Source organism: Leptodactylus fuscus, chromosome 9 (genome assembly GCF_031893055.1).
Source record: "Leptodactylus fuscus isolate aLepFus1 chromosome 9, aLepFus1.hap2, whole genome shotgun sequence".
NCBI lineage: Eukaryota > Metazoa > Chordata > Amphibia > Anura > Leptodactylidae > Leptodactylus > Leptodactylus fuscus.
Window position 1 is genome coordinate 48251122 of NC_134273.1, and position 21996 is coordinate 48273117.

The window sequence follows — 21996 nt, forward strand, 5'->3', positions numbered from 1 at the left end:
CGTTGATTGGCCGAATGCCCGTACAGTGGCCAATCAACGCTGGTCAATGCATTCCTATGGCTCGGAACTAATAAAGGAATAGCTGAGCTGAGCGTATTAGTACTACTAAGGAATAGCCAGCTGAGTGTGCAGTGTGGGAGATTATCCTATTCACTACACAGCATGTACCCCACGCTGTGGAATGATTAACCCCCTCCCCCCACTCTCCTAAGCCCCACCTTCTCTATAATACCAGTCGGGAGAGGGGCGGGGCTTAGGACAGTGTGGGCGGGGAGTCTCCCCGCCCAGTACCCGCCCACACTCTCCTAAGCCCCGCCTTCTCTCTAATAATAGTCGGGGAGAGGGGGGCAGGGCGCTCTGAAACTGAGACCATGGATCGAAGTGGACCAAGAGCAAAGAGCTGCAGGTAAGCAGACACCAGTGGGGGTGGGGGGAACGGGTTAATCACTACACAGCGTGGGGTACATGCTGTGTAGTGAATAGGATAGTCGTTACAATTCCACTCTGCTTAATCAACAAACAGTAGTGTCCGTTACTACAAACTCAGCTCGGCTATACCGATAAACTGAGCGTGTAGTGTCCGATGTAGGTGAGCTAAGTGTGTAGGAGATGTAGATGTAGGAGAGCTGGCAGATATGCAGCAGACTAACACACTCAGCTCTGCTAACATCGGCCAGCTCTGCTACATCTCTGGTGTAGCAGCTCTGCAACCAACCAACCCTCCATCTACTCCTCCTGTCACACACATCTCGTGTGTAGCAGAGTTCAGCGCACACTCAGCTCTACTACATCTCTACAACAGAGTGTAGAGATGTAGCAGAGCTGAGTGTGTGCTGAGCTATGTTACACCAGAGATGTGTGTGACAGGAGGAATAGCCAAGCTGAGCACACAGCTGGCTCTGCTTCATTTCGCCATAGGTATGCATTGACCAGCGTTGATTGGCCAGTCTTACAGCATTCGGCCAATCAAGGCTGGTTCTGCCGGAGGAAGCGGAGTCTAAAATCGGACCAGAATGGAAACTGCTGTGGACGGCTCTTAGACTCTGCCTCCTCAGACAGAACCAGCGTTGATTGGCCGAATGTCGTAGACTGGCCAATCAACGCTGGTCAATGCATTCCTATGGGAAAAAGTCCGCTCCGGCATATCACAAGCTGACAGGGGATCCCGACATAATAAAGGTACTTGATGCCCCCAGGCATGCTTCCCCTGCTGTCCCAGTTGCTTTCCAGGGTGTTGGCATCATTTCCTGGGGTGTCTTAGTGGACTTGGTGACTCTCCTGAGTCAAATGGTAGGATCCCCTGTAGCAAAGCATTTTCTCCCATAGACTATAATGGGGTTCAATATTCATTCGAATAGTCGAATATTGTGATGCTATTCGTAGCGAATATTGAATCTCGAACATTTTACTGTTTACTCACCTCTACTGTTGATGATTCAACATCATTTGCCAGCAACATGATTAGGGGTAATGTTAACTCTCAATTAAATGTCACCGGTTTAACCCAGGAAGAAGTGCGGTGCCGCCTGCAAAACGCTAAAATAGAGAAATCGCCCGGTCCAGATGGAATACACCCCTGAGTTCTGAGGGAATTAAGCATGGTCATAGATAGACCCTTGTATCTAATATTTAAGGATTCAGTAATGACTGGGTCTGTTCCACAGGATTGGCGAATAGCAAATGTGGTGCCAATTTTCAAAAAGGGGTGTAAAAGTGAACCTGGAAACTATGGTCCAGTAAGTTTAACTTCTGTGGTGGGAAAGATATTTGAGGGCTTCCTAAGAGATGCTAAACTGGAGTATCTCAATGTAAATAATCTTATAACACCAAATCAGCATGGGTTTATGAGGAATCGGTCCTGTCAGACTAATCTGATCAGCTTCTATGAGGAGGTAAGTTCAAGACTGGACATGGGTAATGCAGTAGACGTGGTGTACCTGGACATGGGTAATGCAGTAGACGTGGTGTACCTGGACTTTTCTAAGGCTTTTGATACTGTTCCACATAAACGGTTGGTATGCAAAATGAGATTGTTGGGACTGGGGGAAAACATATGCATTTGGGTTAGCAACTGGCTCACTGATAGGAAACAGAGGGTACTTGTTAATGGTAAATGTTCAGACTGGGCCACAATCACCAGTGGGGTGCCGCAGGGGTCAGTATTAGGTCCTCTCTTGTTTAATATCTTTATTAATGACCTGGTAGAGGGTTTACAAAGCAGGGTGTCTGTATTTGCAGAGGATAACTAAACTCTGTAGGGTAATCAATAATGAGGAGGATAGTAGAATATTACAAGGGGATCTAAGGAAACTGGAAGCAAATGAAGTTTAATTTTGACAAATGTAAGGTAATGCACTTTGGTCGACGTAATAAAATGTATGACTATGTACTAAATAGTAAATTACTGGGTAAGACTGCCAATGAAAAAGACTTAGGGATTTTGGTGGACAGCAAGCTTACCTTTAGTGACCAGTGCCAGGCAGCTGCTGCTAAGGCAAATAAAATTATGGGATGCATCAAAAGAGGTCTAGATTCTCATGACAAGGACATAGTTATGCCTCTATACAAATCACTGGTACAGCCACACTTAGAATATTGTGCGCAATTTTGGGCCCCGATACACAAGAAAGACATATGTGAACTTGAAAAAGTGCAAAGACGGGCAACCAAAATGATTAGGGGAATAGGTGGACTGGAGTACAATGATAGATTAACAAACTTGGGGTTATTCAGTTTAGAGAAAAGACGTCTACGGGGAGATCTAATAACAATGTACAAATACATGAAGGGACAATACAAAGAACTTTCTAAGGATATTTTTACTCCTAGGCCAGTGACAGTGACAAGAGAACATCCTCTACGTCTGGAGGAGAGAAGGTTTCACCAGAAACATAGAGGGGGATTCTTCACAGTAAGAACAACGAGGCTCTGGAACTCTCTGCCCTAGGAAATGGTGATGGCGGATTCATTAAACAAGTTCAAAGAGGGCCTGGATAACTTTCTTGAAGAGAAAAATATAACAGGTTATGGTCTCTAGATTTTTAAGGACATGTTGATCCAGGGTTTTTATACTTACTGCCAGATTTGGAGTACGGAAGGAATTTTTCTCCCTGAAATAGGGCAATTGGCATGAGCCTCATGGGGTTTTTTGCCTTCCCCTGGATCAACACTGTAGGGATTGTAGGGTTATAGGTTGGACTTGATGGACTAATTTCTTTATCCAACCTCACCTACTATGATTCTGACTGTGGTTTTTTTATTTTTTATTGTTGAGCAACTGTTTACCTGTGTTGTGTCAAAAATCGTCTTCCTTAAATAGAATCACTTATCTCCCGTATTATTGGATCCTGCCCTCCCCTGACACTGGAGTTAGTGCTTTTGTCTCTTCCACAGATCAAATTCTGTCCTTCCTCAAGAGATCTAACAACCATCCTTGAAGCGGCTAAATCGCTGATTCCTCTTTTCTGGATGAAGCAGGATACTCCTCCGATCAAACTTTGGTTAGAGAAAGTGTTCCAAATAAACAAGTTTGAGGAAATTGTGAGCGGGACAAATAGACCTTATGATCGGTATCTCAAGCTTTGGTCCCCCTGGATTTCATTTGTTGACTACCTGATGCAATTGGTACTTGCTGGTTGAACCCTTTATCCCTGTTCCTGACACTTCTACACACACCCCTAACTTCCCCTCACCTCCTCCCCCTTTCTGTTGTCTTCTTCTTCTGAGTATGGATGGAATATGCCTACTTATTCCCTCTGTCCTAGACTGTTCTGATTTGATTATCAAGTTATCCTGTTCAGATTCTAACTATTGTATATGTTTCAATTTTTTTTCCCAAGTTTATTGTCTTTTGTTGTATTATTTATTCTTCTCCATGCTACATTTACTGCGTTGCAATCTTTGTACATTGTCATTTGCATACTTAAATGGAAAACTGTAAAAATTGTTCACAAATAAAGAATAAAAAAAATAAAAATCATCTACCTTAGTAAATGTTGATGACAATGTGCCTGTATGAATAGAAGTAGAGTCTATTTCTGTGAAACTAGTACATTCAAGAACTGAGGATTAGCAGTCCTGTTCTTGATATAGTTGGTATAGTTGGAGTGGGCTGACAGCCTCTGGCCCCCTACATGGCAGAGAAACCATTGGATAACCTCAGGCACCAATTGCTAGGTATGAGTGCAACTTCTGCAGCTCATATAATGCAGAGATATGAAACACATATAAATCCCTGTAATGATATTGTTAGGAACCTGATGCGACAAATAACACAGTAAGTCCTGGGCAACTAGAATCCCCAAGCACTGAGGCAAAAACAGTCCTGGGTGTGCTTCGCTCTCCCAACCGGAGCGGAACCAGGCCCCGGATGTTGAAGTTGGACTTTGGTAAAAGTCAGAGGCCTGGATCCGCAAGAGCCCAGAGAGCAACGCACACCCAGCGAACCCCAAGAAGGAGGACACAGAAGGACCCAGACACTAAACTTAGAACTTGGGGTGCGTTCACCAGTGTTAATGCAATAACCAGGTACTACTCTTTAACTTCTTTACATCTCCACCCCTGCTTTGCTATATGTTATACATGGTAGTGAGCCGTTTATACTATACTTTTTACATGTATATATCCACCCTTTATAATTATTAACTCACTCGATCCCCATTTAAATAAATGACAGGTGTCACGGACACAGCTAATGTCCGCTCCTAATGTCCATGCCAGATTTTGAGCGGAAACTAAGGGGACACTACCTGTCGGACACCGACGGTAGTGTGAACGCTCCCTTACATGTACATATATACTTATATACATTTTGGTACACTATTACCATATATAATGGTTTAAATATAGCAGGAGTGGTTATAAATGGATTTCTTTACTAACTATATGGTATAGGTTATCACTGGGGACTTATATTGTTTCCCCTTTGTCATTTGTATGGTTATTATTGACTTTTTACTTGTCTTAATAAAATGTATACATTTTTATCAACTATATGGTGGCAGTTTGCCTTTGGCAGTGCATTTATATTATGTGTAGCTATCATTGATTTTGCCCTTAATTTTCTGTGTTGACTAAACTTAGAGAGAAGTCCAAGAGAGCAAGAAGGAATGGAGTCGCAGAAGAGCAGGAGGGTAATTCAGGAAATACACACAGATATCCGAGGAACAATTCTGTGGTCAAGCAAGCCGGGTCGATAACTGGAGGCATACCTCCAAACGGCTCCGATTTCCGCGGGACACTCACGATTTCGGTGTCCTGTCCCGGTCGGCGGGAGGTATGTCCCGATTTCAACTCATTGGCATCCTACGGACGCCAAGGAGCTGAATACATAGGCCAGGGGTTCTCAAACTGCGGCCTGCGGGCCACATGCCCACCAAGCACTTCTGTCCAGCCTGCCGACAACGCCGGCAGGTATGCATTTATAATGAAGCTCCAGGGAATATTGGGCCAGGCCATGGAACGCACTTCACTTTACCTATTAGAGGGCACTGCTCCCTCTTGTGGCCTGTCTGCGGGGAAACCGGGTTTTTTTAAGCCAGACACAAATTCCTGCATATCTGGCTTTGTGTCCGGCTAAAAAAAACGGTTTCCCCATGGACAGGCCACAGGCGGACACTGGTGGTCACCTTTACAAACCCATTCAATTGAATGGGTTTTAGAGGTGACTGCTGGGTTTCCGTCCCCTATCCAGTTTCGCTGGGACTGAAGATAGAAACCCGACGGAATTCATACACCAGACAATGAGCACAAGTGTGAACGCCCCCTGAGATTGAAAATTGAGTGTCCCCTTCCACCTCATGGTTGCATTCATCTCCATTTTTTCCCAATAACACATAGGAATAGCCTTAAGAAAGACATCTAAAGGTAGGAGAAGAATAGCCTTTCTTAAAGGGGTATTCCCATGTTGCATACTCACCAGTCTTCACTGCTGTAAAATCTTCTTTCTTCCTGGTTTCTTGCGTCATTTGGTGGGTGGGGTTTCACATGCAACCTGCCGTTTAGCTCTGCCCCCCAAATTAACATGTAGCTCCTCCCACCACATAGCGTGATCCTATGGGGCGGCTGAAGGGCCTGTGATGTCATCAAAGGTCCTCAAATAACACTATATGCACAATATTGGACTATGAAGTACAGGCAGCAGCAATTCCATTCTGTGTTACATACAGAGACTGCCTGTCTCTGCCATAATGAACACAATTGAATTAGCTAGCCTGATAACTGGGAGAACAGAAGACGAGTTCAGAAATTAAAGCAACTCCTCTCTTTTATCTGATAGCAGGAAGCTAGGTCTCGTGGTGCAGACACAGGAATAGCTACAGACACAGGCTCACTCCCGTGCACTTAGCCCCTCCTCCCTCCCCCCTGAGAGCAGGCAGATACATCACTTGACTTTTGAGCAGATAAGTCAAGGTCCGTGTCAACAATGAATTGAATAAAGTAAGATAGTGGACAAACAAAGCAGTTTTGCTGAAGCAGTGTATTTAGGAAAAGTCTTACATCCACATTAACAAACAGTATAGATAGGATCCTTGTGATGGGACAACCCCTTTAAGGCTATTCCTACATGTTATCGAGAAAAAATTTGATTTTAATGGTAAAATCCCTTTAAACTATATTTCGGCCCTCCAATGGTCCGAGGGACAGTGAACTGGCCCACTGTTTAAAAAGTTTGAGAACCCCTGACATAAGAGTTTAAAGCAGGAGCTGTTACAGCTCAGCTCCTGCTTTATCGCTGCGCTCCAGCATTTGTAGCAGCAATGTGATGACGTCATATCATGCCTACAACTATGTGTATGACTGAGAGAGCGGAGAGCGGGGGAGCAATGGAAGGTGAGTGTAAGGGCTCGTTCACATCTGCGCCCGATCTCCGTTCATGCAGGTTTCTGTTTCTTGCACAAAACTGAGCAGGAGATGGAAACCTGCAGGACTCTTTCAAACCCAGTACTCTGTGTCCAGTTTAAAAAAAACTGTTTTGCGGCGGAGAGCATAAAACACTCACCAGTGCACATGGCCGGACCCGGTCTGACAGCTTTCCGTCTTCTGCATGCAACATAATGTAGGGGGCTTATGAAACTGGGGGCAGATGAAGGAGGGGGGGAGAACGGCATGAAACTGGGGCAGATGAAGGGGAGAGAACGGCATGATACTGGGGAAGATGAAGGAGGGGGTGAACGGTATAACACTGGAGTAGATGAAGGGGGGGAGAACGGCATGGTATGACACTGGTGCAGAGGAAGGGGGGGGAGAACGGCATGACACTGGAGCAGATGAAGGGGGGGAGAATGGCATGACACTGGAGCAGATCAATGGGGGAGAACGGCATGACACTGGGGAAGATGAAGGGGGGAGAACGGAATAACACTGAAGCAAATGAAGGGGGGAGAACGGCATGACACTAGGACAGATGAAGAGGGGAACGGCATGACACTGGGCAGATGAAAGGGGGAAGAACAGCATGACACTGGGGCAGATGAAGGGGGGGAGAACAGCATGACACTGGGGTAGATGAAGGGGGGAGAACAGCATGACACTGGGGCAGATGAAGGGGGGGGGAGAACAGCATGACACTGGGGCAAATGAAGGGGGAGAACGGCATGACACTGGGGAAAATGAAGGGGGGAGAACGGCATGACACTGGGGCAGAGACGAGGGGACATGAAACTGTGAGCAGATGAAGGGGGGAGAACGGCATGAAACTGGGCAGAGATGGGGGGACATCAAACTGGGGAGATATGAAACTGGGGACAGAGATGGAGGGGGGACATGAAACTAGGGGCAGATGAAGGGTGTATATGAAACTGGGGGAGAGATGGAGGGGGGACATAATTTACGAAAATTATACTGTGTGGGAGCCCATGAAAAATGAATGAGAATGGGCGGAGTCAGCATAAAAGTGGGTGGAGCCAAATTGTGTGCCGCACATTTTGTCTCTCTTTCTACTTTTCAAAAGTTGGGAGGTATGCTGGAGGTCACGTAGTAACAGAAGGCAGAGGCAGAAGTGAAGACAGGGAACTCGGGTCAAACACAGGAGGTCAATGGAGTAGCCAAATCAGGATCCATAAGGGAGGTCAGGCGGAAGACAAGGCTCATACACACAAGGTCAGGAAGGTACCAAATCAGGATCATGGAGGAGAGGTCTGTAAGGCAAGCCGGGTCAAACAAACCAGGGAATCCAAGAACAAGGACAGGAGGCAGGAGACAGGTGACAGGGAACAGGAGAGGCGGCACTAAGGAGCTAATACCATGAAGTAATGAATAACCAGTGGCAGGCCAGAGTCATAATGAGGCCTAAATAGCCTCTGGCTCGCTCGTTGACCCCTGAATCCGGAAGTGCAGCTCCCGGAACTAGAGGGAAACCGGAACCTCCGCAGACTCAAGCGGAGGCTCCGGCCTACCTCCCACCGGGACCACTCCGGCGTCGAACACATAGCGGGCTTGCAGCCTCCACACAGTACAGCAGAGGACCCAGCCACTCCTAGCAGATATATCACAGTAATAACACAGGAACAATTACCAGGGATAGTGAGCTTAAAGATGTAATAAAACAAGATTAGCAAACACAATAAAGTCACAGTACATAGATAGTAAAAGTCACAGGTAAAGGTTATAGCACACAGTAATATCATAGTATGTGATTAAGAGCCAATAAATAAATACTATAAGCAGATGTAGCAAAGATTAACTGACACTTAATGCATTATTAATACTTGGCACAGAGTTTTAAGTCAACTCTTTATATATAGTACTAAAAGTTGGTTTACATCTGCGTTGTGTAATGCGTTCTTCTACTCCATCATAGGGGTTAAACAATAAAAACAAATTCCTCTAATGATGGAGAACAATTGATCCTGAGGGACTATAATGGGGTCTGTTGAGTACCCGTTGTTTTCTCAATGACTTCGCCAGATGAACAAGTTGTGCTTGCATGACATTTTTGTCTGTGAAATTAGAAAGGTTCAGCTGCAAGGAAATAAACATGTGCATAACAAAATGTGTAATTGCTGTAATTTTTTGGGAGAAATACTTCATCTTCTTGAAAAATTTCAGAGTGTGAAAGTTCAAAGTGAACACAAACGGATTCGGAGTACTGGGAACAGGTGAGCATAAATATTTTTTTCTAATGTTACACCGTCTCCACCCTCTCCAACCTTCACTCTAAAGCTTTAGGACCCATCTGCAACTGAAACCTCTGCCTAAACCTCACACTCCTTTCATACAAAGGTTATTAATAGCAATTTATGTATATCACAGGACAATCTGTAAGGAGAATGCATATGCAATATATCATTACCGATGTGATTACACATCAATGTGTTATTTAACAAAGTATAGTAGATGCGCACTATCTATGCATCTATGATGTTCTAGAATTATTAGTCATAGACACACATTTGTAAAATGTTTCATGACATAGTTGTATGAGAACACAGCACATAACTATGGAGAAGTATGCATACTATAAGGTCTCTTTTGAGTGGAGTATTTGGCATCCGTACACTGGAACATAAGATATTTTCTTTATCCATAAGACATATTCTTTATCATTGCAAAGAAATTAATTCTATGTTGCGAAAAATAATATGAATAAAAACTAAGAAATGGTGATGTCAATGTCACAGTATTTTTTGACTAGGATTTTTTGAATATTCTTTGAATGAATATTGGTACCACCAATATTTTAATATACCACCAATGTACCACCGATATACTGTATAATAATATATCCTATCAGAAGATGGTATTTAAATATATAAAAGGAAGGGCAAAATGTAAAAGCCTTTCATGGCATCCCATACTAACAGATAACTAAATACTCAGGATTGTATACTACTGTGTTGTATTCAATGTATTCACAAGGTCCCAAAGCTGCTCTACAAACCATGCAAGCATCACCTTCGCCGGGAGAAGCACAGAGCTGCTCCAGGAGGAGATCGACGTTGGACTTCATGCAAGTAAGGGACAGAAGAGCCCAGTATCATGGCTCCTTGCCTCAGCTACAGCTACTGCTCGGAGACGAGCCTGGGGGGATGTTTAAATCCCCTTTCCCTACCAACTCATGCCGTAACCCAGGCCCCATCCCGACAACCAATTAGGGCCCACCTCCGGGGCTCTGTCATGGCGGCTTTCACCTACAGGGGAAGGGGGGTTGCCACCCCCCTTTGTTCTGGCCTTTCTCTATGATTGGTTGCCATGGACAACTAAGACAGCTTTGCTTTTAGACAGTTTAATAAATCTTCCCCAAATTATACACATACCACACTGCAGATCCACCTACATACTGTATAGTCACAGGACCCCTTCCTCTGTACATTTTATTCACATGACCCCCTACTTTTGCATGTTGTATATAGTCTCATATAGTGACATGATCACTACTTCAGCATATTTCTGCCACATAAAGTCACAATAATAATAATAATAATACATTTTATTTATATAGCGCCAACATATTCCGCAGCACTGTACAATTTGAAGGGTTCAAATATAGACAGACAGAGCTTACAGACAGAGCTTACAATCTATGAGGTCACAAGTCACAAGATCCCCTATCTTAATACATTTCATTTATATGTAGTCATACAGTGTGACAGATTTAGAAAATTGTCTTTATTGCTTTTGAAAGATTTTAGGTCAGTTAGTAGTAAAATATAGAAATAACCTATACCTACCTGTTAAATCCCCACTGGCTCTAGCACCCCCACTCTGGTGGTCCCAAGTGGTACTGCAGCAGTGATATCATGTACATAACTGACATAGTGTATCTAGTACAGTACTTTAATATTGAGACAGCACACATGTGTTAGCTTTAGGTGTACCTTACACAACTATTCAAAGAAAGCAGTTCTGTTAGTTGCCATCACCTTCACAGGTAGTAACATTTAACAGTAGATTTTGCCGATGAGCTTTTTTTATCTGGCACAGCAGACCCAGAAGAACCGCAATACAATCAGAATAAGAGTGTTACATGACGTTTATTGTAAAACCAGTTTAAGTAAGCATTGTTACATCATATTCCTTTTAATTAAATCCACATTCCGGAATACACCACAACTTGTAGCTTTACATAAAGAGGCAGAGAACATGATAACCTGTACTGACAAATACTGAAAATGTGAAGCCTATAAACTGAACTACACCTAAGGAAAATGGAAATTTATCACAAAATATATAACATGTTAACACAAGCTCTGAAAACAATAGAAAGTCAAATTTAAAGACAGAAAGTATTAATCAGAGCATTACATAAGGTGAAAGTAGACCCAGTCACTGGTGCTGAATTACTTAGGGGTGTAATGATTATGATCACAAGGATGGCGGGGAAAGCCTGATTCCCTGACCGCTATACCTCCTATTTTTAATGGAAAGAGGCCAGGCCGGCCCAGGGGAGGTCACTGGGGGCTTGAACGCCAGGACCCTCAGTGATCAGAATGACGGGGGATTTTCAGTCCTCCTAAGCCCTCCTTGTGAATGGTGCGCCAGCGCAATTACATGACCAGTGCTTCATTCACTTCTATGGGGCTGCCAGGACTGTGATCTCCAGAAGTTCCTGCAGTCCCATATAAGTGAATGGAGAGCTGGTCATGCAAGTGCTCATACTGTTGCTCAATTCACAAGGAGGCCTTAGGGGGACCGAAAGTCCCCCATCCTCTTGATCAATATGGGACCCAGCCATTGGGCCCCAGCAATCGGACAAATATCGCTTGTCCTGGGAATAAGTGTCCATAATGGGAAAACCCCTTAAACTGCGCAACTAACAACTGTTACCTTAGTAAAGTACTACTGATAATGTTCCTTTGGAAGCTGAATGTGTTTCTTGATTATGCTTTTCAAAACACTCAAGTAGTCGGGACTTAGATGCGCTATTTTTTGTCATAGTCAGCTGTCATGCCCATTACAGACACAACGCCAAACCCCGCTAAATAATAGTGATGGGCGAGCCTCTGAGGATTTGTTTTATTTTAGGTACAACAGGTTTGGTAAGAACCACACCTTAAATTGGCTTGAAACACAGTGTAGAAAACTCTCACAGCTCCTAGGAACATATCTATCCAATTTCTAGCTCTCTAAGGCAAACACAGCAAAAGTTATGTGAAAGTGAAAGTGACATGTATTTTTATGGAGAAAAGGATGGTAAGCAGTGGATACAAACTCAAAGGTTAACCAAGCATTCTTAAAACACTCCAAAAATTACCTTTGAAGAATGAGGGAAAGGTCTGCTACGATATACATAACTTTCACTACTGTCAGACTTATAGGTGCTGCTGAGTTTTTTCCATTTCCATCGCACCCAACAATTCTGCCAAAAATTTGTGGTTTTGGGGGGTAAAGTATTTATATATGTGTAACTTTGTTTACAGTATTTGTCTTATATACAGTGTGAGTATGGGTTTGTATAGAGGTATGTGTGAGTATACAGTATATGTCCTTGTACCGTGTTAGCCAGTGGATATGAAATGAAAGAAATTTTTTGAGAGAAGTCCTCAGTAGTTGATACCTTTTTTAATGGCTAACTTATCAAAAAACTTTTTAAATTAGCCATTAAAAAAGGTATCAACTACTGAGGACTTCTCTCAAAAAATTTCTTTCATTTCATATACAGTATATGTTATATAAATGTATGTGTACAAATATATGTAGAAGTATAGAAATGTAAATGTGTGAGTATATATGCTATGTGAATGTACATGTGAGAGTATATACGGTACATACCTCCCAACTGTCCCAGATTCCGGGTCCTGTCCCGCTGTCCCATTTGGCAGGAAGTATGTCCCGGTTCCAACTCATCTGCATCGGTTCCCTGCTTTATCATTATCTACCCTAGGATTAGTAGGGGAAATGTGATGATTCTGGGAGCAGAGACTTCAGAGAAGATCAGCAGGGAACGGGGCTTGAAGAGTATTAGGTTTTTTATGTTTGTTTTTTACCAGGGGTAGGACTTTAAACTGTGGGGGCAGCTGGAGGGGGTACAGTAACCCCTAGGCAACATGCAACATACTATTACAACACAGCTGTTCAGGTCTTATGGAAACACACCGTAATAGTACGACATCACAGTCGCGAGTCACCGTGTCCTCCTACCTGGGGACCAGTAAAGGATTTCTGCTGTCTATAACAGTAGCTAATTCTGGCACCGTGTTTGGGGGGAATATTTTCCTCCCAGCTAAGGCTATTGCTGCTATTGGTCAATCAAATCTAATCATATTCTGTGCCAGTAGGTACGCCAAAACACTGCTGTGGATCAGGAGGCTACACCAAACCTGATCACTGCAATAGGTCGGTCTGTAGAGATAGACCAATTGCAGCCAAGGGAGGCAGTTTAAACTAATGGTCACTACCCTTTTCGCATCACTCCATCTAGGATTGTGAGCAGGGCAGTTCCCGTGCTGCATCGGTGGGTGTTATTGAGTGTGATTCCTCTGTTGTTCCTCCTGGCAGATCCATTTGTGCCTCTAGGCATCTCCCTGCCTCCCTCCAATCCTTCTTCCACTTTTCCTGAACCTTCCCAACATAACTGAGGAGTTAGATCAATTGTATAAGAAAAATGAATAGGTGGGTCACAGGCGGGTATGGTGGTCTTGATGGACGATTGTAACTACCCGGATATTGACTGAGATCATGGTACTGAATCATCTACAAAGGGGAGGAAATTTATCAACTTGTTGCAAGAAAATTTGATGGTCCAGCTTGTAGAAGATCTGAGAGGGGATCCTCTGTTGGATCTGATCATCTCTAACAATACGGGACTAGTGGAAATGCCACTGTTGGGGAAAACCTTGGTAATAATGACCATAATCTACAGAGTGCTCCTTAAAGATTTCCTCACTGTGGACCAGAAGATGTTCACTAAGTTTATCTTGGCCTAGAGACCCCCCTTGCCAAACAGACACTGACTAATGGAGAAGAGGCTTGACAGTCCTGGACTGCACTTGCTATTACTTAGATGCGACCACCGTGTGCATTCTAGATTGGAATCACTCCACTAAAGTCTGGGTCACTCTTGAGAGGTCTCTGTGCCCTCTCCATCTTGTGTCCCTTTCTTGGCTGTATAAATTTTACTGGCTGATTATCCAATGATGGTCCATTTCCCCATTTTCAGAAATGGAACATCACTACAACTCCCTCCCCACAATCATAATTACGTTCCAGGCTTCTTCCTGCGGGACAGAACCTCCTTCTTTTGCACACTGATGCTGATAATCCACCTCTCCTGTGTGGGAGCTGCGCAGCAGAGGGGGATTATCGGCAGTAGTGTACAGAGTAGCGCTGGTAAAAGCGCTTGCAGTCAGAAAAGAAGGAGGGGCCGTCACGCAGGAGGAAGACTGAAAGGAAGGGAGGTAAGTATATAATGTTGTCAGGAGTTAGGCTGAGTAGGTCATGGGTGGGGTAGCTATAGAGACAGGTAGGGGTGTATGGGAGGGAGAGAAGAAAGAGGTAGTGGGTGGGGTAGCTATAGAGACAGAGAGGGGGTGTATGGGAAGGAGGGAGAGAGGAAGGAGAGAGGGAGAGAGGAAAGAGGTGAGTGAGGTGAGAGGTAGTTTGCATGGAAGTTACATAACAGGAAGATGAACCATTTAAGCAAATGCAGAAGATACCAGGAGCTCACAGAAACACCAATAAATCACTCAAAACACTGCCAAAGGTATATGGGTGCATTTATTAACCATTAATAGCACTAACAGACCCTTTTCAAAGAAACATTTTTTCCCAGAAAACCCCTTTAACAAACACACCAGCAGGCTCATTGGCTTCATCATAGTTGCAGCGAGGTCCGTCATCCTGAGGCTGTAGAAATATACATTTACCCCATGCATTATAGCTTCAGAAATTCCTGCATATCCAACACATAGAGAACTTGGTTAGAGAACTTAGCACAGACGATGATAGCGGTAACCAATGGGTATGGCTCCTGTGGAATACTTTTTATTACTCATCCGTCTTCCTATTCTCCTTCCCCTCCTCTCCTCCTTAAACTCACCATCTACTCTCATACCCCAACAGTTCACCTCCCAGAACCACATATTCCCCCATCTGGTTCTTCATCACCTTCTCCATTTCAACTGCTTTCCATTATGTTGGAGGTATTCCCTCCTATTTGCCTTGTTTACGGTTTCCTCTGAACTTATTTGTTAATTTTTTCCTTGTTGCTCTACTCTTCCTTTATTTGTCATTTTCCTTCCCAAGTTGCTTGTCTCCTCTCCCATTCCTTCCCCACTTTCCTCCCGATGATAACGTTGCTCATGTTGTTTCATCTTTGTCAATTTGTTGGAAAAACCTAATGAAATATTTTCATTGTTAATAAAGGATTTTAAGAGCAAAATAGAATTTGATGGTTATGGAAATGTATAGACTGTCATGACGTTTCCCATCCCGTGGTTGAACTTGATGGACATATGTCTTTTTTCAACCATGCTAGCTATGTAACTAAATATACATTTCTGAACAGCACCTGCTCAATTTTAAGCTGCAGGGATTTTTATTGTAATAATCTAAACTTTAGTTAAATTTAGTTAGAATTGCTATAAAAAATAATTGGAAATCTCTATCTATAGAAAAAGTTTGGATATCTGTAGAACAGGGTACACACACAAGCCATCTTCTAGTGTGTGTTCTGCGGTGTTGAGTTCTGGTTAGTGACATATATTTATGTCCAGCATATGCAACAGAGATGAAGATTTTCAGGAACAGCGGCACATATCAGAATAACAAAGGGGGACAGCAGCCTTAGGAAGCCATAGAGGGTGGGGAGGTGACAGAGTGGGGAGGTGGCAGTAGGCGGGCGGCAGTATCAGAATAGTAGCTGAGGCAGGTATCCAGAAGAAACCGGTCTCTTTTGTCAAGGTTTGGGTGAGGCAGCATGGATGATCTAATCTGATCAGGCATTGGTTGGTGGATATCCTGAATGATCCATGCCTGATTCATCTTGACAAAGGTCATTCTCTCCACATGTTGAGTAGACAGGTTGAGTCATCCTTGGGGTACCTATAGCCCCCGCCACACTAAATCCCCACTCTGGACGGACATCTTTTCAAGGGCAAACTCAGCTAGTTTTGGCCACAAATCTAGTTTGGCTGCCACTTCTATGCGGGTGGCAAGGTGCACTCCAAGTATGCCACCACTTCAGGTTCTGCTCTGTGTCTAGCTGCCGCTGAGTCACTATGCAGATGAAGAAAGCTGCTCATCAGCGTCTCTAGGATCAGGCTGCTGCTGATGGAGCTGATACTGCTCGTGCCACCGTTCCCCCCACAGTTGCCATGGCAGTGCAAGGTGAGTACCTAGGGCCCCCCAGTCAGACATGTCTCTATAGTAGTTCAGTGGGTGTAAAAAAAGCCCCAATTTTTGATCAGTAGCAAAGGTCTAACATGGTGGAGAGCATCCCTCTGTCTAATGGTGAAAATTCAGCTTTACTATGCAAGCAAGTGAACTTGCATCATGCCATTTGCACAAGTGACCTGGAGGGACTCCTTGCATCCATCCCCATTGCATACTTCCACGGTGAGTCTGGGTCATCTGTCTCATTTTCTTCATCTCCCTCTTACTCTTCCAGCTGCTCCTGCTCCTCCTCTCCTGTCACCTGTGTAGAAAAACCATCCATTTCACTGCATATTGCTTGTGCTCCAATGTCCTCCTCAACCTACACCAGCTCAACCCCCACAGGGCTCATGTGGCCATGAGATATAGGCACCACATCTCCAGTATCCTGACCAGCCAGATTTACCAGCATCTTTTCCAGGATATGAATCAGTGGAATGACATTGTTCTTCCCATGGTCCTGGTGACTGACAAATAAAGTGGTCTCCTCAAAGGGCATGAGCAAATGGCAGGTGTCACACATGAGCTGCAACTGGCTAACACTGAAGTCACACAAAGGAGTACCTCTGTCATCAAGAAACAGTTTATGGTCTTTCTCTGTTTGTATAGTCAGTCCAACATATGGAGTGTTGAATTCCAACGGATGGAAATGTCACATATCAGCCTATGTTGGTAAAGGCTGTTCTGCCGCTGCAGCTCAAGGAGGGTGTGCTTGGTGGTGTATGAGTGGTTGAAGTGCATGCAAAATTTCCTGGCCATTTTTAGGATGTCTTGCAGATGGGTGAAAGACTTTAAGGAAATGTTTGAAAAAATGATGGAACACATGCGCCATGCAGGGGGCATGGCTCTGCCCTCCTTGACGCAGCACCGATACTATGTTCTTCCCATTGTCAGTCACCATTGAGTTGTCACGGAAAAAGCCAGGATTTGATTTCTTGATGCAGGACATAGAGCAGTGAATGACTCTGTTCACCCAGGAAAACAAGGTGTAGAGCAACGTTATACTGCCGTGCCCTGCACATGTGGTATGGTGGAGGAGCACTGTGAATTGTCCCTGCAGTGGAGGCTGAGGACACAGTGGAGGATGAGGTGGACATTGTTGCAGGTCTATAGGCATGAGAACGTGGAGGAGGAGGCGGCGTCTCCTTGCCAAGTTACTGGTGTGTCTGGACAGGAACCACATTCACCCAGTCAGCCAAAAAGGACACATATTATCCTTGATTGTAGTTACAGCTCCACACGTTGGCACTGACATTCACTTTGGTAGACACTGACAGGGTCAAGGATTGGCTCACCTTCTGTTTTACATATTTGTTCAGGGCTGGTACTACAATTTTGGCAAATAAATGATGGCTTGGCAGTCTCCACCTTGATTCGGCACAAGCCCATCAGTTCTCTGAAAGATACAGAGTCCACCACTTGAAAAGGGAGGGACAGCAGCACCAGCAACTTGGACAGGAGCACGTTCAGCTTCTGCACCATTGGATTAGTGCACACATTCTGTTGTCTCTTCAAAATCGCTTTGGTGATAGGTTGCTGACATCAGGACTAGCAGATCAAGGGAAGGACACACAGCTTCCTTCGGCTGAGGTGGTGGAGCCTAAAATGGGCTGCGTACCACTGAGTGATGCAGCAGTTGCTGCAGCAGGGTGGACCACCACATTGGAGCCACTGTTCTCCCAGGCCACTTTATGGTGACACTACATATGTTGATGCAGGGCTGTGGTGCCAACATTGGCACCCTGGCCATGCTTCACCTTCTTCCGACAGATTTGACATATGGCCATGTTCAGCTTCCCTGGTGGTTTAACAAGAAACTACCACACCACTGAGTAGGTGATTTTATTCCCAACACTCTGCACTGACTGACTTCTACCGCCACTGCCTCTGTGAATCCCTGCACCACTGCTTTCCTAGCTGGTAGGCTCTTACGAAGTGGGTAGTCTACACTGTGCACATTTGACTACCAACCTCCCACTGACACCCTCCTGACTCCCAGCCACGCTGGCTTCGCCATTGCTTCATGCACAAGCTGCCACCCTCTTCTCCCGAGGATAATGAAGCCCCCTTCATCATCATCATCATCATCGAGTACTATCTGCACATCACTGATCTCCTCCTCAACGGTCTCTGAGCCAGGAGCCTGAACGCTTTCAACACCATCTCGCCACTTACCTCATCACTACTTGCCCATCTACTGGAGAAAGCGGCAGATGTCTCCTCCAGAGCTTGACTGGGCACTAGCTGCTGACTGTCTTGTAGTAGCTCTATAATGGAGCTGAGCCCAGAGCATAGAGTACTTCTCTATACATTTAGGCCTATGCACTTCCCCTGTGCAGGGTCTGTTGGTTCTCTGTCTGACATACTGTCAGATCAAATAAGTAAATAAAAAGGAAATGAAAAGAAAATCAACACAGGGCAAATAGGCCTGTAATTTTCTCCCTTCAACACACAATGTTGAATAGGGCACTTATTTTTTACCCCACTAATAAACGCCAAGAAAAGGCATTATAACTAGAGATGAGCGAACACTAAAATGTTCGAGGTTCGAAATTCGATTCGAACAGCCGCTCACTGTTCGAGTGTTCGAATGGGTTTCGAACCCCATTATAGTCTATGGGGAACATAAACTCGTTAAGGGGGAAACCCAAATTCGTGTCTGGAGGGTCACCAAGTCCACTATGACACCCCAGGAAATGATACCAACACCCTGGAATGACACTGGGACAGCAGGGGAAGCATGTCTGGGGGCATAAAAGTCACTTTATTTCATGGAAATCCCTGTCAGTTTGCGATTTTCGCAAGCTAACTTTTCCCCATAGAAATGCATTGGCCAGTGCTGATTGGCCAGAGTAAGGAACTCGACCAATCAGCGCTGGCTCTGCTGGAGGAGGCGGAGTCTAAGATCGCTCCACACCAGTCTCCATTCAGGTCCGACCTTAGACTCCGCCTCCTCCCGCAGAGCCATCGCTGATTGGCCGAAGGCTGGCCTATGCATTCCTATGCGAATGCAGAGACTTAGCAGTGCTGAGTCAGTTTTGCTCAACTACACATCTGATGCACACTCGGCACTGCTACATCTGATGTAGCAGAGCCGAGGGTGCACTAGAACCCCTGTGCTATCTCAGTTCACGCTAATAGAATGCATTGGCCAGCGCTGATTGGCCAATGCATTCTATTAGCCCGAGGAAGTAGAGCTGAATGTGTGTGCTAAGCACACACATTCAGCACTGCTTCATCACGCCAATACAATGCATTAGCCAGTGCTGATTGGCCAGAGTACGGAATTCGGCCAATCAGCGCTGGCTCTGCTGGAGGAGGCGGAGTCTAAGGTCGGACCTGAATGGAGACTGGTGTGGAGCGATCTTAGACTCCGCCTCCTCCAGCAGAGCCAGCGCTAATTGGCCGAATTCCGTACTCTGGCCAATCAGCGCTGGCCAATGCATTCTATTAGCCCGATGAAGTAGAGCTGAATGTGTGTGCTTAGCAAGATCTCCTACATCAGAGCCGAGGGTGCGCTTGAACCCTTGTGCAGCCTCGGCTCTGCTACATCAGAGCCGAGGGTGCGCTTGAACCCTTGTGCACACTCTGCTTCATCAAGCTAATAGAATGCATTGGCCAGCACTGATTGGCCAGAGTACGGAATTCGGCCAATCAGCGCTGGCCAATGCATCCCTATGGGAAAAAGTTTATCTCACAAAAATCATAATTACACACCCGATAGAGCCCCAAAAAGTTATTTTTAATAACATTCCCCCCTAAATAAAGGTTATCCCTAGCTATCCCTGCCTGTACAGCTATCCCTGTCTCATAGTCACAAAGTTCACATTCTCATATGACCCGGATTTGAAATCCACTATTCGTCTAAAATGGAGGTCACCTGATTTCGGCAGCCAATGACTTTTTCCAATTTTTTTCAATGCCCCCGGTGTCGTAGTTCCTGTCCCACCTCCCCTGCGCTGTTATTGGTGCAAAAAAGGCGCCAGGGAAGGTGGGAGGGGAATCGAATTTTGGCGCACTTTACCACGCGGTGTTCGATTCGATTCGAACATGGCGAACACCCTGATATCCGATCGAACATGTGTTCGATAGAACACTGTTCGCTCATCTCTAATTATAACCACTATTTGGCTATTTTGATCTTCTTTTTTTTTTTTGCCGCTATGTTGTTCACCATATGAGATAAATATTTTAATAGTTTGGACCTAAAATGTTTATGTTTACTTTTGTTTATTTACTTTTATATGTAATCTAGGGAGAGGAGGTGATTTGAACTCTTACTTCTTTTTTTTTTTTTTTAATACTTTTAAACCTTTTTTTTTCTTTTACTTTAATGATCAGACCCCCTAGGTACCTTGAAAACGTAGGTACCTTGATCCCCTACTGTATTGCAGTGAATAGCAAAATGCCTACCTCTCTATTACAAGCTGCCTCTGTCAGCGTGCAATAGAGATAATGCAATGACAAGTCTGGGGGCCTTCTATAGGCTCTTGGCTGTCATGGCAACCGATTGAATGGTGAAAAATGGAGGCGCCGGTGGTGCCTGAGCAGCTTAGATGCCGCGTTCCTGTCTAGCTGGGGTATCTAAAGGGTTAACAGCTGAGATCGGTGCAGGCACCAATCGCTACTGTTAGTGGCGGGTCCTGGCTGTATTACGCAGCCAGTATCTGCCCTGTATGGAGAGAGCTCAATCTCCTGAGCTCATTCTACACATCCCTATCCCCATTGGTCAATGACATACAGGTATGTCATTAGTCATTAAAGGGTTAATGTATATTCCTTTTTTGGCCACTAATTTACGGTAAAAAGGCCTGTAATTTTCTCACTTCAACACACAATAGCGAATAAGCCACTTATTTTTCCCCAACTAATAAATGCCAAGAAAAGGCGTTATAACAGATAACTGTGGAGATTAATGGATAATCCTTTTTTGGCCACTAATACACGTCAAAAAGTCATGTAATTTTGCCGTGCATTAGTATGCTGGCAGTCAATGCAGCAAGTTATAGTAGTATTGTTGTATTGTACCCTGCTCTGCTTCAATGATGTATATAAATTCTCACTATGCTCTTTCACTGATCTTCAATTGAGCAAAATATCAGTTTTCAAATGTTTTCTACTTTCCCTAGCGCCTGCTGACTCCCCCCTTTGCACTAAGTACAATGGAAAATAGTGAACCTAAAATAGTGGATGGTATTTATAGGGATGTGACATCGCAGCTGGCTGGCTACTGATTGGTTGTACACAGGGCATTGTGGGTTATCCCGGGTTCCCAGCGTTCCTTGCCGCATGTCCTAATATGCGCAGCAGTCATTTTAGAAAAAAATGGAATTCATTACTACGAATCATGAGGAAATTTGAATTAGACGCAAATCAAATTTTTCCGTAACTTCAGCCTTGATTTGTTCATCTCTAGTCATTGCAATTGGCTAGGCTTTTGGATTTGAGTTTTCATAATGTGACCCAGACAATTGTCTCTATGGACAGGGATCATACAGCCTTTGCTAGATCTGTAGAGGACAGAGAGGTTTGCACTGTATCTACATTGAAATAGTAGGGGCAAAAACAATTTTAAAGGGGTTGTCTCATGAAAAGCATCCTATCTATACTGCTAGTTTATGTGGATTTAAGACTTTCCCTAAATACATTGCTTTATCAAAACTGATTTGTTTGGCCGCTATCTTA

At 44.5% G+C, this 21996-nt stretch overlaps 1 pseudogene; it reads right to left on the minus strand.

The window, feature by feature from the left end:
* LOC142217843 (piRNA biogenesis protein EXD1-like) overlaps nucleotides 1-15054 on the minus strand; it is a 56345-nt pseudogene extending 41291 nt beyond the window's left edge.
* Nucleotides 15055-21996: the final 6942 nt, after the last annotated feature.